General features: G+C 41.8%; 1 long non-coding RNA gene across 1 annotated transcript in view; it reads right to left on the bottom strand.

The window, feature by feature from the left end:
- LOC138283218 (uncharacterized) overlaps positions 1–16670 on the bottom strand; it is a 49132-nt gene extending 32462 nt beyond the window's left edge. Inside the window, exon 1 of the long non-coding RNA XR_011201134.1 lies at positions 16392–16670. This is a non-coding gene — a long non-coding RNA (uncharacterized lncRNA). The remainder of the gene's footprint in view (positions 1–16391) is intronic.
- Between the last annotated feature and the right edge of the window lie 448 nt (positions 16671–17118).

Below are 17118 nucleotides of genomic sequence, written 5' to 3'. Positions count from 1 at the left end.
TGCAGAGCCCACCTCATGGCTGAAATCTCACTGCATCGCCTACTAGATTGATGCATCACCCACTCCTTTCTACCAGTGCATCCAGGATTTTCAACAGCTTGGCCCTCAGTGTCAAAATAACCCTGCATCTCAGAAATGAACAAAGGCTGTGCTCCTGGAAATTGAGGCATCAATTTGCAGCGTGAAAAGAAACAACGCGTGGCCTGTGCCGCACTGGAAAATCCGACACAGCGCCTTATTTTTCAACACATCTCCTCCTCTGCTGCACCTGTGCGTCGTTATTTTTGACGTATCCCAGGTACTGTGTGTTACAAAGATAGAACAACTGATTCTTATGGATTGAGACTCTTTTAAACTTTTAAAAAGTGATATCTCAACTTGCGCATATTGGATTTTTGTAGTTTTTAGCTTATTCTGTTCATATAAACATTATCTATTTTTCTATACCTGTTTGGTGTATTTTTGTGGTCTTTTCACTGTGTTACTGTATTAGTTATTGCACAAATGCTTTACACATTGCCTTTTAAGGTAAGCCTGCCTCCTCTGTGCCAAGCTACCAGAAAATGAGAACGGGATAATTTGAGTTGTGTGGTGACCCACCATGACTAGGATTGTGATCACCACTTGGACAAGGGTGTATACCTCTGCCAACTAGAGACCCAATGTCTAACAACCAGTAAGAAAAGGAGAGGAGAGAGTGGGTAACCCTTCCATGTATCCTGAGATAGTGAAAAAGCCTGTGATAGATCATCATTAACTCTAACCTTTGCTGTTGGATTGGAATATACAGCCATAATCAGCCATATAAACTCATTCCCCTATTGGAGAAAGGGCCAAGAAACTTTATCAAAGGCCTTCTTTGCATCCAAGGCTACAGCAACCATGTGCAAGAGTGTTAGTTTGGCTTTTTCCAAACCATGACAAAACAACCTGATATTATCTGAGGCAAACCTCTCTTTTAAAAATCCTGTTTGTGAATTGGCAACCAACTGCAATATAACTGACTTTAATCTATGAGCCACAATCTTTGCATACACTTTGCAATCAAGGTTAATCAGAGATATCAGTCTATAATCCTTAACGAACAGATGATCCATCCCTTCCTTTGGAATGACAACAATTGTACCCTCAGTAGCAAAGCCAACTGTGGAACCAGATGTAGAATCCTGATGAAAGACAGCGTGTAGAGGGTCAGCAGCTCTATCTTCAAAGAGTACATAAAATTTGGTAGTGTAGCCATCACGGTCCAGGGTCTTCCCAGACTTGAGAGTGTATTGCAGCAACCACCTCATCTTTCCTAATGGGACGGTTAAGCATTAGACCATCTTCTTGGGAGATATATAGGAGAGTGCAATCCTCCTAATAATCATTATAGCAGTAGAATGAGTAGAAACATTAGAGTTGTATAATTCTTCATACAAAGTTTTGAATGTCTGAAGAATATCTTGAGTTGCAGAGACCACCTTCCCTTCTTGGTTCTGTATCGCAGGGATAAGAGTTTTAGATTTCGTATACTTTAAGTAATTCACCAATTTTTTTCCTGCCTTGTTCCAGTTAAACATTTTACTTGCATTTGCCACCTCAACCCATTCCTTGGCTTTCTTACTCAAAATTTGATCATTCTCATATTGTAAGGCCCATAGCCGTAAAGTCTCTGAGTGCTTAGTATGCCTACTTTGTCTAACTTAGCAATCTCTGACTCCAGCTACAGAAGACATGAGGAAGACATCTTATTCTTAAATGACATTTTCTGTATCCTAACCCCTCTCAATGTGGCTTTGGGGGCATCCTATTTAGTAAAGGGTAAAGTATCTGAAGTGCTGTTCTCTACAAGAAAGTGGTCAATCACTTGCTCTATTTCTTTCCTAGTGTCGTCATCTTCAAGTAATGGATAATTTAGTCTCCACTGTTGAGGAGAAAGTGTGGGATCAACCTCATTGAGTTCCAAAGAGATACATGCATGATCTGAAATTATAATAGGTTCAAAAGATATGGAGTGAGCTGAGTGGAATAAGTGTTTACTGACCAATATATAATCTATTCTAGATAAGGAGTTGTGTGAGGGAGAGTAAAATGTGTAGTCACTACCCTCTGGATTATATAGTCACCGTATGTCGATTAGAATGTTATTATTACAACAAATTTTCATCTGTTTATGACAGTTGGTAGTCATGAATTTACAAGAAGAAATTCTGTTAAGGTTGCCACCCATTGGGATATTGAAGTCACCAACAAGAATGACCCCAAGTTTATCAGGAAGTTCAGATAGTTGTTAATCTAACTCTCTCCAAAAAGTCATCACATAGCTATTGACAATTAAAAACTTAGGGTCTCTTCTCAAAACCATGGAAATAAGCCATCTACACTGCTGGTCATGTATGTGGGATAATACCAAAATACCAAATTTCCTAGATATGATAGTGATAACTCCATACATTTTTGTAATGCAGGAGAAATACCAATATCCGCAACGCATGGGCTATAAAATGTAGCATTTTGTATGGTGTCCAGGTGTGTCTCCTGCAGTAAAATTACATCACCCTTCAATCTATTACAATCATCTGAAATCTACCACCTCTTAACTGGATAATGGCAACCTTTTGTGTTCAAGGAGAGTATCTTAGTTGGAGAGGTCATGATGCCATTGTGGAGTTATTCATATACCAAAGATGATACCTTGGGAAGATGAGGATAAGGAGACAGAGCGTAAGCTGGATTGGACCTTTTTACAAACATCCTAGAAGTATGAGTCCATATGTCTGCTGGACTCACGGTGCCACCATTCCCCACAGGAAGTAACATCACATAAATTAAAGCACCAATTGAGAAGTATGGGGGTGAAGAAAAGAAGGAAACCAAGAGTTTGACAGTAGGACAGAAAGAGAAAAAAGTAACCAGAAGATCAAAAACAACACAAAACTAAGAACTAAACCCTGGCCCCTTCTTACCCACCACCCAACCCTCGAAAATGCCACAGGCCTCCCCCAACACCTTCTCCCCAACTAACCCACAAAAATAAGATCACACAAAAACAGAAGGGCAAAATTATACAGGAGATACACACATTGAAATAGTTGAAATGCCAAATCCAAAAATCAACTACAAGGCTAAAGACATTAGAGAGTCAACAAACCCAAATGAGATCATTAAAACATAGAGTACACTCTGGAATATATGGGTGCAATATCACTCATTGTGGTAACCCTTGCCCCCACAAACCTACATAACTCAGGGCAGATCAATCACGCCAGATAACCACACAAATAAATGGACATCCACCCACCTTCCCAATTGGATAAAGAAGATAAGAGGCAAGCTATGGAAAAGAGAGACCACTTTGAATCACATGTTGAATAGACCCCCCATCTACAACACTGCAATAATGCAAAGTTACACGCCAATACAAGACACTGTGAAATGAAAAGACGTACTGTAAGTTATCAGTCAAATATCAAAAAGAAGAAAACAAAATACCAAGAGAAATGAATATATAACTGCACCCCACCACTTCCACAGAGATCACAGTACATATGTTACCATCTCAAATCCAATCGTAGAGTCCAAGAAATCCTGGAGGGCAGCTGGTTCCATAAATATCATAGACTTTCCTTTGAATGTGGTAGAAAATGTAGCTGTTCCAACAAAACCAAAAGGAATGGATGGTCCTCAGCCTTTGGAGAAGTGAAAGAAACCACTTCCTGATGGAAACTGCCTCTTTGGAATAGCCTTAGGCAATACTGATTTTGGAATCATTGCACTGGACGTTCTGTACCTTTCTCATCTGTGCCAAGATTACTTCCGTGTGCCTGTAATGTTACAGTTGAAAGAGCAGTGCTTGTGGATTGGAGAGGACATGGTTTGTAATTGGGAACTCTATGCACCCTCTCTATTTCAAAGTCTCTGTCAAACAAGATCCGCCAGGTGTGTGGTACTCAGGCTTCCAGGAATTTAGCATACGTTTGCCTCACCCTCCGCGTTTTACGGCAGATTAAAAATACGCATGTTACCCCTGCAATTTTGATTTTCAAGTTCAGAAAGCTCTCTAGAGAGGGCCTTGAATTGGTTGATAATAGCCTCACTCTGCTTCTTTTCTGGGGTAGAGGTGTCTTCCACCAACCTAATCCTAGATTCTGCTGACCAACCTACTTGCAAGATTTTTAAAGTCAGATCATAATACCTGTATGTCCTGGTGCATAGCGTCTGTGTATGTTTTGGTGTCTTGCGCGAAGTTGTGGAATCCACAAAGCTGCTGTAAAATAATGTCTAAACTAGCACTCGATCCGTATTCGATTTAAACCCAGAAATCTGAGAGAGGTGGATCAGCTTTTGTCCTTTTTAGGGTTGCTTTTTTATCTTTGGGATCTTTAATACCTTTTTACTCTTTGGGCTTTTGATCCACCATTTTAAGGCATCAAGCATGAGTGAACCCAACTGGTAAGCTATCAGTAAGCTCAGAACATGCCACTGAAACAGGCAGGCTGACAGACAAACCATTACAGAACCACTGGTCATGAGAAATAAGACTGTAAGATGGGGTATAGCTTCATGTTCAACAGAGTGCTACATGGAGATATTCCACATCTCGAAACTTGAGGTATTAACTACAACATTTTCACCTCTGCCGTGCCCTATAAAGTAGGTCACATTGCCATCCATATTAGTATGTTCTCCGCTTTAAAAATACATTCCCCGTCTTCTGTGTAACAATACCACATTCCAAATCATTGGCCTGTGCCAGCATATGCAAGCATTGCAAAAAGTCATCTCACTGTGATGAGGAGCAGCCCAACTAGATGGCTCACGGTGTAAAGACCCAGATGATATGGAAGTGGTAAATTATCAAGAGACTGTGCTTTCAGATGTCGTGCTGATCAAAGAGATGTTTGAGCCCCTCAGGAACGGAGTCCCAAGTAAACAGCACTGGCCGCCATTTTGTATACTGCTGAATAAAACACTGAGTCGGCTTAAAGCTAACAATACAAGCATATAAGCGAAGCGCTGCTATAGTACACAGGCAGAAGTGTTTCCGATCCCAATGCAGCAGAATGAAACATGAAGATTTGGGATGTGAGGGAACTAGAAGCGGTGTCAGATTTACAGGAAGGGAGCGGTCAAAGTAGTATTGTGGCCATGAGATGGAACTGCCACGGGTGTTAAGTGGGTAGAAAACCCTCAATAAAGTGTCCATATAATTAGGCATGGATCTTGCTTCCAACAAATCGAAGTTTCAGGAGTGCCAGTCTTCTGTATCAGTCCGGAGCATCGCTCCAATATCAGTCGCCATTTTATGTTATTCAGCAGCACAATAAAGAGTTAGAAATCTGTTTACATCTGGTGTTCTGTAGTGCACCCGATCTCAAATAATTGTAGATATCACCTCTCCATGTTTCCTCTCATGATCCGCGGCGCACTCGTGATGGAAGGATGCTTCTAAGAGTCCTATGAGTGAGTATCCGCAGAGGAGCTCACAGGCAAATTGATGCCTCACTTGGGCTCAAGCCACTTGGGCTCCAGCCACTCCTCCGTTCTATTATAGTTTGAATTATGTCTACCTTTGCTTTCTCTTATTTATTCTTTGAATAGTAATCGGAAGTAGATGAAAGGTGGCATGTCAGCATTACCAAAACAATAAAAAAAAAAATAACAGATACAGAAATACCATTGCCCTGTGTTTATTAAGAGTGACCGAAGTCCCAGGTGGGTAAACTTTATGCTTTATAAAATTATTATATAAATACAATTGACTGTAGGAAATAAATTTGAAAATGCATAGTTTTGCATGCGTTTTACTATTTACAAAGTGCTCAGGCACATGTGCAACTTATGCCGGTGTTGCAGAAGTATTATTGATGCAGGACCCTTGCATCTGCACATGTTAGAATGAAGCTGGGCTTACTACCGAGTGCAGATTTGAACATGTTCCTGACTCAAAGGAATATGTTCTAATAATTTTTACATGACAGGTGCAGGAGAACACGTAAGGCATGGTCATTTCTAATTCTTGGTGACTTTCAATGGCCCTTAGAGTAAACATCATGCCATACATGACTTTGTGCATCCCTTTTCTGGGGAAACTAATGGAAAACAATCCGTACATAGGTGGGGTTCTTTAAAGCCTATCTTTCTAAGGAGAAAACAGCATTGTCAACATCGGTGGAAACCAATTTAACAGATACAGGCAGAGCATCTATTTTGGTTATAGGAGTCTATCATATCTAAATCCCAAGTAAAAGACTTAGGGCCTGCTTACTAGACTGGAGGTCTGAAGACCGCCAGCCTCACAGTGGCAGTCAGACCTCCGCTGCTGTGGCAGTCTGACCACCACATTACGAGGTTGGCTGGCAGACCTGCCAACCTATCGCCGTCCCCGCCAGGATCTCAGATCCTGACAGGCTGATGGCTGTGCAGGTTGTAATCAGCCAGAGTTCAGCTCCCCCCTGCTGATTACAACCTTGTTCTCTGCCAGTCTTTTCATGGTGGTCCCCCTGTCCAACACCCTTGAAATGCGCATCGTCAGCTGTGTGGATTTTGAGGGTTCTGGTGCCCCCAGCATGCGGCAGCATTGCCGCTGGCTCTATTAAGAGCCGGGGACAATGCTGCTGCACCTTTCTCACTAGGCTGACTGGCAAAAGCCTTGGTTTCCTCTGGTCAGCACAGTCTTAATGGGGTCAGGGGTGAGGTTGCCAGCACGGCAGAGTCCACCCCATCAGGAGTTTGGCCAAACTCTTAAACAGTCCCTTAGAGTTTTATGTCTGCCAGATCAGCAGAGGGTTGAATTTCACTGCCCATGAGGTGAGGTACAGCCCACCATATTTAAAGATTTCCACCAGACATACAGCGATATATCTGTGCTTTCAGCAGAGTCAATTGCACAACAGCTCCTTGGAAGGTGTTGAAACTTCATTGAACAGCTGACATGTTCAATGTAGCCAACCAGCAAAGTTCTTCAAAGCAAAGTCCTTATTGAAAAATAAACATAAATGTCCCTGATGCAAGCATAAGGGGGTATTTATTTGGTTGGGGCAGCCAGGTTTTTCCCATTGGTACAAAAAACAGAATAAAAGTATGTTGTCACACCTATCTTAAACAGAGTGGATGGTCTGATTTACTTTGACTGATGACCCAATATCGGATGGGTCAGTGGTCAAACATTTCTGGCAGAAGAGCCACCGTAAGCTATGCAGTCAAAAACACAGTGATACCACTGACTCTAAACAGAGTGGGAGAACCATGATTTTGATGGCTAGTGTTTTCTGCCACGTTTAAGGCAGAGAACCCTTTCCACCAAACTCTAAATTAGTATCTTAGTTTTGCAAAGATGACCACATTTCACAGCATTCACCACCACTGCTTGGCCTTCCAATTAAACACAGTTCTCATGTGTTAGTTACAGTCCTGCATGTTACCTCTCACTGGGCACAAATATACAGCATGCAAATTGCTTATTGAAGAATTGTGAATTGAGCTTAATGAATTGGTCCCTTTGCAAGGAGAATGATTGATTGCCACGCTTCCACATGGTCTAATTCACAAAACATTATCTGTGAGTATGTGTGACTTTTTCCTGACATACTCCTGGAATTTTAGACGTATATTAGATCTTCCCATGTAAAAGATGCATTTTTATTTTGACCACAGTGTTTTATGTTGTTTAGCACATTTAATATGAGAAATATTCATATGAAAACAGCCATGATACCAGCAAAGATCCATCCTGTGCCTTCAATGCACATATGATCCATCTAGCCAGCATTTTTTTGCTCTGACAATATCAATGTCCTCTCCATTGCTGATGGAGAGGACATTGATTATCTCCCTCGCGGACAAGACACCCTGTAACCAGATCAAGTTTACTGCCTGCATGACTGAAATCACTCACTGGATGAAGACCAACTGCCTAAGCTGAACACTAACAAGACCGAAATCATGACCTTCAGGAAGGGCATATCAATATGTGACTCCAACTGGTGACCAACAGAGCTAGGACCAACACCCACTCCCACTACCCATCCTAAGAATCTCAGGATCATCAACAGCAAACTCAACATGACTGCACAAATCAATGCTATCACCGCCTCATACTTTCACAACCTGAAGATGCTGAGGAAGATTTTCCAATGGCTCCCAAACCAAACCCCAAAAAACTGTCATGCATGCCCAGGCCACAAGCAAGCTCGACTATGGAAACACCCTCATTGTCAGGATCAATAAAAACCTCACTAGAAGGCTGTAGATCATTCAGAAGGCTGCAGCCAGAATCACTCTCAAACTCTCACACTGCACTCACACCACACCTGAAGGAGCTCAATTAGCTCCCCATTCACAAATGAGCACAATTCAAACTTCTTACCCACACTTTCAAAGCACTACATAACACTGGTATCCGCTACCTCAACAATCGTAGCAGTTTTCACAAACCTGCCAGACACCTCTACTTTTTCAGACTCCTACGTGCACAAATTCCAAGCATTTGGAAAACCAGGTCTGGTGGTTGAGCCTTCTCCTTCATTGCTCCTAAAGCATGGGAAGACCTGTTGCTACACGAGAGCCTTCTCCTCACTTCGTGAATTTCACAAGAAACGTAAGACCTGGCTTTTCTAGTAGTCCCACTACGCCCTAGATGTGCCGAGTCTCACACCTGCTCAGCGCCAGGATACTCTCCCAGGTGATAGTGTACTCTACAAATCTGCAAAATATAACTTAACATAAACAAAGAAAAGTTGGAGCAGTTGTTGATTGATATCAGCGCTTCAGTATTTGTTTCATCAATATGCTTATATTGTGATTCATTGGCACAGTACAGTAGAGGTTCAGTGATAGAAGCGCAGGGGTCAGAGCGACTGCCTCTGCAGCTGGAGGGCAGGGTTTAAGCCACGGCATCAGTGCAATATCTTGTGATTCTGGGCAAATCACTTAATCTTTCTGTGCCCATGGACAGGGCCTTGAGACCCTCACAGGTCAAAGCTGTGTTATATAAATCTACATTTCATTTATTTAATTTCATTTCATTGAAAAACTGAACGTACATAAATGAAATAAACCCAGGTTACTCCAGATTGGTCACCCAGACCAGCTGAATTAAGATCGCTGAATTAAAGATCACAGACAAGTGGTCAGTAGATGTAAACAGCTGACATGCTGATCCTGCTCCCTATCAAACAATTGCGTGTCTACCTTACAAAAATAGCTGGCCACGCTGCACGGGATAGAGAATTACAACACATCTGGCAAAACACAGAGGATTCTGAATCTTTGCCCAATGATAAATATCATATTGAAGGCCGAGTATAGAATGAAGGTGCAAATGTAAATGTATATGTCAGCCAAAGAAATAGATGTCACAAAAGGAATGGCATAGAAAGTATGTTTAATCACGTGTGCAGTCTAACCTGTTAAATTACCATTTTCACTACGACTTTTCTGAAAATGAACTCAATACCAACTTTTTGTCAGGACATACTTTGCAAAGATTGCTGAATTTTTCCAGCAAGAAAACTTTAACAGAGTGCCGCTTAGATTCATGTTTTACAACTTGAACGTTTGGGTCAGTGAAAAACGTATAACCTTCCGCTAATTTCACTAGCAGAATAAAAGGTTTGCCCGCCACTATCTTCACCCTAAAAAAAAAAGTCACTCACCATTTTTTGCAGGTGGAAACATGCCCAGGTATGGAGTCTTGCGCTTGAAAGCTACTGATATTTCTAGCCAGTGACATGTCTGTTTTGTTTTACGTAAATGCGTAGATCAAGCCTATAAAGTGGCAGTCTTGGCAGACCTATTGTAAGGTCAATCTAATGAGGAGCCCAGATCTGCTCATTATGTTAATATTACAACAAGTACGTTTCCTTTCGTCAGTTGATGTCTCCATTCAGTCCCTGGGTCACCATTTTCATTTCTTTCCATCAGTTTAATTGGAAGCCGTGCAGTCATGTTCCAAGGCTACTTATTGGGCCCCAATCAGTGTTTTAACCACATCTCATTCTCGAGAATGTATTTATTCAATTTATCAAAAACCCTGCTCCAACCCCATGGCCCCATTCACAAAGATATAGCCATGGCTTACCCCGTAGTACTCTTGGCTTACTATTTAAATGTAGGCCACGAGTACGAGTAATCCAACAGCACTACAAGATAAAATCACAACCTATTGAAGAAAAATGTTTGTGAATCAGACCATACTGATTATTAAAGTTCGCTGCAATGGCGTAACAAAGGCCCTCACAGCCCCCATGGTGTTGGGGGGGGGGGGGCTGTGCGCTCCTGGGGGCTCCATCAAGCCAGTTCTCAGGGCGGAAAGTTCCTGGGTGAATTTGGAGGGTGGCCCTCTGTGTACTTTGCAGGGGGACCCCCTCAAGTTTTGTTACACCACTGCTTCGCCGATATGACTGCATCCCACTCAAATAATGTACTTGTTATAGCAGGAGTATTTATATTTTAGGGGTGCCCCGTGCCATGATGTTTTCTGTCGTTGCAGGTTGTGTTCTAAGGTACTTCTTAAAGGCAGAAGTTTCCTTGAGCAATTCCAGTCTACAAGTACCAGACTGTAACTGAAACACTAGGACTGGATAAGCAACTCACTCTTGACATGTTATAAGTTGCGAGGTTTGATTCTGTTCTCAGACTCGCCTGTATAAACTGAAAGGTAGGTGGTGGTTCAAAATCTCACTGCTTACACATTGCATATACGTGAATGTTCGCAAAAAACTATATACATTCCTTCACTTTGAAATGCAGCTATCTTGTTGCTCTGTTCGAAACACCCATCACATTTTGACATTCATCCAAGCTAACAGGTCCTTTTGTTTCTACTTGTTTTCAAAAATAGCTTTCAATATGGGACGTTTCACCATTTAAAGGTTTTCCAGCTTCCTCATACAGGTAGGGCAAGGTCACAATACCAGAGGTTGCACAAAGCGTTGATGCAGATTTCTTTTGAAGTCAATGGATGGGATAACCTTTTCTCTTTTGTGGTCTGAATTTTAAATCACTATTACCTGGAATTAGTTGCAGCTAATACAAACTTTGCTTTATCAACATTTTCCTTTTTTACACATATTTATCCTTTGAAGGTAATTTTCTTTTTCTTCCCTATACCCCTCACCAAACCCATTAAAACACAAACTTAGCGACCGTGAGCTATCTTTTTAAGTGCATTTCAGTAGAAGGTGCTTTAATCCACAGGTATGGGTTCTGGGCAAAGAGGACTATGCTTCATATTTTATTCAATATACGTTGAGGGATTCTTGATAGAAGTTTATCTACTTCGGAATCATGGAAAGCAACTGAAATTAGAGCAACTCTTCTACCTCTGGAGGATAGGCTGGCTCGGTTTAATCTCTGATAGCATTAAACGGTCCATGATCAGCAGATCGAAGTCCTCCTTTGACAGTTAGCAGGTATCAAGTGCTGATGAGCCTGAAAGTAAAGAAGGTCTGTGCCACATGGTCTCTATAAGGCATAGTTATCAAGACGATACTTTGACATGTTTCAGTGATAGTGAGTGGCACGTAGAATCCTAGCCAGGAGTGGCTAGGATGTATTTTTAGTGACTGTGGCCCCATTTGTTAAACTTTTATCTTTTTCTCTTATTTTCAGAAATATATAAGCTGCCACGTTTCACCCAGCAAAAACATAGACTTTCCTCGCCCTTCTTTTCGGGCCCATCTTTGTGATGTACATGATAGTTAAACTTTATTTTACATCATGCCCTGGATCTAACATCATGAGCGCGACACGTGAAGCTGAAGTCTACCGCCAGTTTACTGGCTCGACATAAAACACAGGCACATTTTAAGAATCGATTATTTGTGCAGTTTCATGTTGAATCTCATAATAAATTAAAAACGAGGCATCGTCGAATTCATATTTGAGATTAAGCGGAGTCATACATGCTACAACATCTCACGTGCTTCACATTTCCAGGAGTCTCAAATCTTACCACTCACTGGACCCATCCAGTGTGAATTTGGGAATTACAAAAAGGTCGGTGGCACAACAGAGCAGTCGACAAAAGCCGTCACATTCGCACTGGCAAGCAATGAGCATAAACATATATATAACAAACCAAAAAAACTCATGAGGCAGTCTGTGTCTCAAAATGGCCGTGTCCCTGACGGTAGGGGGCATACAGCGGCCCATGCCAGGCGCCGCTTGTACCAGAAGAATTCCTCAGGCAGGTGGGAAAAGGTGAAAACAGTGTTTAATGGCACGACATCCTTCCCAGAATACAGAGCAATGAAATCCAACAAATATGGCCATTCTGTATAAACCGAGAACAAAATGCAGTGCCTCTCCCCTCTCTCAGACTTGGCCCCCTGCCTGGGTAGGGTCACCTCTCTAATGTCCTCCCTGCAGCCTGCTTATTGTTTTGTATGCGGTTTATTTACTCACTTGGAAAGAGACGCAATACAATTTCCAGGGAAATGAAACACACTTATCAGATTTTTCAGCTTCAGGTTTCATATCGGACAAGTAAAAATGAAAGTAATTCTAACCGGATTGGAAATAGCTGTAAACCAATATATTGCAGCTGTGCAGAGATTATGTTTTGCTGGATTTCTTCATATGCGGTTGCCGTTTTCGTCCAATTTACTCATAGGAAAAATATGTATCTGGTGATCAGACACACCAACCTGTAGAACGACTAGCAAATGTGCAGGCCCTCTTCTGGTACCATTGCTCTAATTCTTCATCTCAGTATAATAGCCTTTTAAGAACGTGTTGTCCACTTTGAAAGAATGCAGAGATAAACCAACATAATTTATAAAAAGCCTACTTTAATTACCGTCAGAATAAAATGGGAAAATATTTTCAAAGAACTAAAATATCGGCACTCCCCTTGTTTTCATCATCTCAACCAGAAACCGCATGGACATGTGTTTCCTTCAAGCAATGAAATGGGCCTAGAATCAGCTATGGTTTATGCACCTCTTCTCCATTGTGGCTTCTAGGGTTCGGCTATTACGGTCAGTGCCAGTCAAAGTCCACTGCAAACTGGGGTGATGTTTGACTAACACATCACCCCAGTTACTTCTGCGGCAAGCCTTGTGGTTTGTTAAAAATCTAAAAACCCTCTTTGTCTATCGAGAAACAATTACCCCTTTCCTTCAAAGCGACGACACTCTTGGATTTTTTTACTTTGACATATTGCCAATCAAATGTAGTCTACAAATGTAGCCTAGAAATGATTAAGAGACTGTAAATAAACACAACAAAGATGCATAACGCATTCCTATGCTTTGAACTCCTGACAATACGATTCTGATGTCTTCACGGGCTATCACTGGACCTATGGTTCAGCTGTCATGATCTGTACATGATGCAGTAGACAGTCTATAATGAAGGCCCTCGCTACCCCCAACTTTGCATTAGTGAACATGGGACCTCATGAGCAGGCCGACCAACCTTCTAGGAGAGTTCATGTAATAAAGTATAAACCCCTCTTCAGTCCTCTGATCTTCTGAGGCCTAGGACGTAGGATGTCTGCTTTGGAGGTAGACATTGCAAAGGCTGCACTTTCTTTTTCACTCCCAAGATACATTACCTTCATTTACAGAACACTTCATCCCCCAAATTCCATTTTATACCTCATGCAAGCATTAACAGAGTCTTCTCTTATATTGTAGCCTTATAGATCGCTGCTGAGGGCTATACCAGTGGTTAAAGGCTCGAACCGCAGGTGAGGGCCAATAACGAGGGAGAGGGCATTTAACAACCAGTATAGCCCAAGGCAGAAGGGCTATATGGCTATTAGAACATTCCACCACCAAGGGCAGAACAGTATAAATTAAAAAGGGAGAAGCATGAAGACAAACATTGGAATGTTGGGGCTCCGGGGTTATACCAGCCATTATAAGCACAAAGCTACTCCACTGTCTTCAATGGAGCTCTCAACATTACAAAGTTTTAATAGGAAACACACCACAGTGCAATTGTACACTCTTTTAAATTCAGTCAGGTGCTCAAATTACCTTCCCCTATCATCAAGTCTACACCCATTTTGGCCTAGGGGAACTGTTTTTGTAATCTTAAGGTCTCAAAAGGTGGGACAAAATCTTGGCATTCAAGGCCATTTGCCAGCATCATAATGGGAAGGGATATTGTAATTGTGTGTGGTGCAAAAGCTCCCCATTCACAATCTGGTGATGCTGTACTTGCAGCATCACTTTTATCCTGAATCACAATAACTTGTGCTTAGGTGTCAATTTATCACCTCGTGAATGGTCTTACTATGTGTCATTTTTGGAGAGCCTAAATTCAAGGAAATAGTATGGACTCTGGAATGGATCATATTTTACAATCTTTAATCAAACAATAAGCCATTACATTTTCTGCTAAGACCCTCTGTTATTACTAGGTGGCTCTGGGAATGGAGCAAATGGCATTCATAGGAGGATGTTTTTTAAGTCTGCTGTGACAATGTCACAATAAGATCCCTTGAATGTACCACTTATGGGGAAAGATGGGACCTCACAATTTCTTCACACTCATGTTGTACGTGCATGAAAGGTGCAAAACCTCGCTTACTTTTTCTGTTTGTTTTAACAAATAAAAGACAAATATATTGCTTTGCAATATCTTTTTTCTTTTCGAATGCTCAATAGACGACCTCAGGTTATCTGTGCATTCATGACTTTATATGTGCTTTTCAACCGATTTTCAATCCTTTTTCGCCCTCCTCGGCTTCCCATGTGGGAGGCATATTACAAGAAGTCCGAAAATTCATTTCTGCCTTTATTAAGAAATGCGTCTTCATTGTTTCTTTTCTAGGTGGGGGAGGAACCAAGGACATTTTCTTGGAAAACTACGATTCTACTTAAGAGGACCTGATATGTCTCTGCTTTCCTCGTCTGCGTGTTAGTACAGCTCTGCCAATATGTGTGCTAAAAATCAAATATGCAGGTCTTGGAAAAAAGCCACCGATGTCTTCAAGAATTTTTGGCCCACCACAATCCGTTTCCCATCAAATGTTCTTATTTATTAACTTCTAGCTCGAGTATGCAGCTTTTAAATAGGAATAAAACCATTATGACCAGAAAGTGCTCAGAGAAGGCGTGTGCCTGGTACACCCAGTACGGTTGTGAAATGCAATTTTATTTCAGTTATTTTTATAGCAAGGGCTTTTACTCAGGCCAGACGGATATCTGTACATAACACATGAAAAGATGCATGGCATTATATAGCCTAGGTAGCAGAGGAGATTATTATGGAGAACAATAAGCACGTTTATATAGTGTTTAAAAAGATAGCAGTTTTGTCATTTTAAGTCCTGCGAATGGTAGACAGCACTGTTGCACAATCTAGGGACTGTGAGTAATTGTGCCAGACTCATGTCTTAGGTGTGACTAGCTCCTCAATTTCCAATATGGAAACGTGTATGCGCACAGAAAATAGCTTTGCGAGTGAGGCACTTGACGATTTTCAATGTATAGAAGGACATGGAAGGATAAAAGAAAGTGTGGTGCCAGCAGGGTTTTGCACTTGTGAACTGCAGGTCATACAAACTGATGTCAACAGTGAATGCTTAGCTCATGGAGCCATGTTGTGACCCACACCACTACTGTGTACAGGTAGGGGAGACAGCAGCATGTAGAAAGGAAATCTCTCTTGCAGGTGCATACCCACATGGGTGCAGGTACATATGTGAGGGGAAACAAATCATTAGTGAAGGGTTGGCAGGATCCCCCACCGTACCTCGGAGGGGTGAGGACAGGCATTGGAGGAAAAGGCTGGTTCAGTGTATGTTAGAGGTCCGGATGTACCCAAACGGAAGACCAGTCAAGAGGGAAACATTATTGAACAGAGAACTTTTGTTATCAGTAGTAGTGGGTTTAGTATTGCTACTTCTATTAATATTATGACTATTGTTACTAGTAGTAGTCTTACTATATTTGATTTCATTATTGTTAGTAGTTTTAGCATTACTGGTATTGATGTTATTGCTGTTAATATTAGTAGTAATACAAATGTTGATTTTAATATTAGTAGTAGTTTTAGAGTTGCTGCTATCAATGTTATTATCACTTTTATTATTATTAGCAGTAGTATTGCTACTGTTCAGATTAACAAGAACAGTTTTAACATTACTGCTTTTGACGTTATTGTTATTATTATCAACACCACCACCATCGTTTGATGCTTTTAAGAGCCACCTGCAGAGGAATATTTCTCCAGGGAGGCTGAAGAGACTGGGAGTGCCTGGTTAAAAATGCACAGGCTTTAGAGATCTGCTGAATGGGAGATAGGTCCTTCTTTTATCCATAGCAGAAAGGAACGAGCTTGCAACCTCCCCACCCGAGCAGGAAAATCTCCAGAACATAAGAGCGGAGGATGTAAAGTGCAGTATTGTCGTCTTTGAACCAGGCGATTCCTTGGAGGGCCCCACCGCTCACCTTTATGCACAATGTGCCCTTCACTGGCATTCTCACTGACAGGGTCTCCGTTCCCGGGCAACCGCGGCAGGCGTCGACGCCGCTGCGCGCGCCACGTCAGCGCCGCTCCTGCGCATCCACGGAGCGGCCCTGCTCTGCCTGCTTCGGAGACGTCTTTGCCGCCTCTTCTCGTATCCCTCTCTTTAGCAGTTTTGATTATAAAATTGAATACGGTTTTGACAATCAGTTACGCGAAGACAATATGTTTACACAATACTAGGGGGCCTTAATTTTAAGCGCTTGCGTCATAGCTCCCTGTGTCAACCAACAGGTCACAGACTGGGACCTGAAATGGTCAAGTTATCCGGCGCTCGGTAAAAAGAATACCACTGAGTTAGACCTATTCTAATTGCATTAAGAAATAGATAAGTTGCGGCAGAAAGCATTGCACGGTATGTTATTATCAGGAAACGCTCCTTTTTCCTTTCTCACCTGATGCAGATTGACGTTACAGGAATTGACTGATTTCCCGAAAGGCCGGGTGGGCTTGGGCAGAGTCACTCAGCAGTTTCGTCCCTTTCAACCTTTCAAGGTTTGTATACTTTTGGGACATCTCCTAATGCGACTACTTTTGGTCTGCTACCTAAAGCCCCATCGTTGCCTGCGCTAAATATTTTTTTTCAAGCGCTTATATGTAATGTCTATTTTGTCCAAACACTTAACACTATCACTCAGTCAGTTTCCAAGC

Source organism: Pleurodeles waltl, chromosome 3_1 (assembly GCF_031143425.1).
Source record: "Pleurodeles waltl isolate 20211129_DDA chromosome 3_1, aPleWal1.hap1.20221129, whole genome shotgun sequence".
In the NCBI taxonomy this organism is placed as follows: Eukaryota; Metazoa; Chordata; class Amphibia; order Caudata; family Salamandridae; genus Pleurodeles; species Pleurodeles waltl.
Note: the sequence above shows the minus strand (reverse complement) of the source record. Positions and strands in the feature narration are given on the sequence as shown.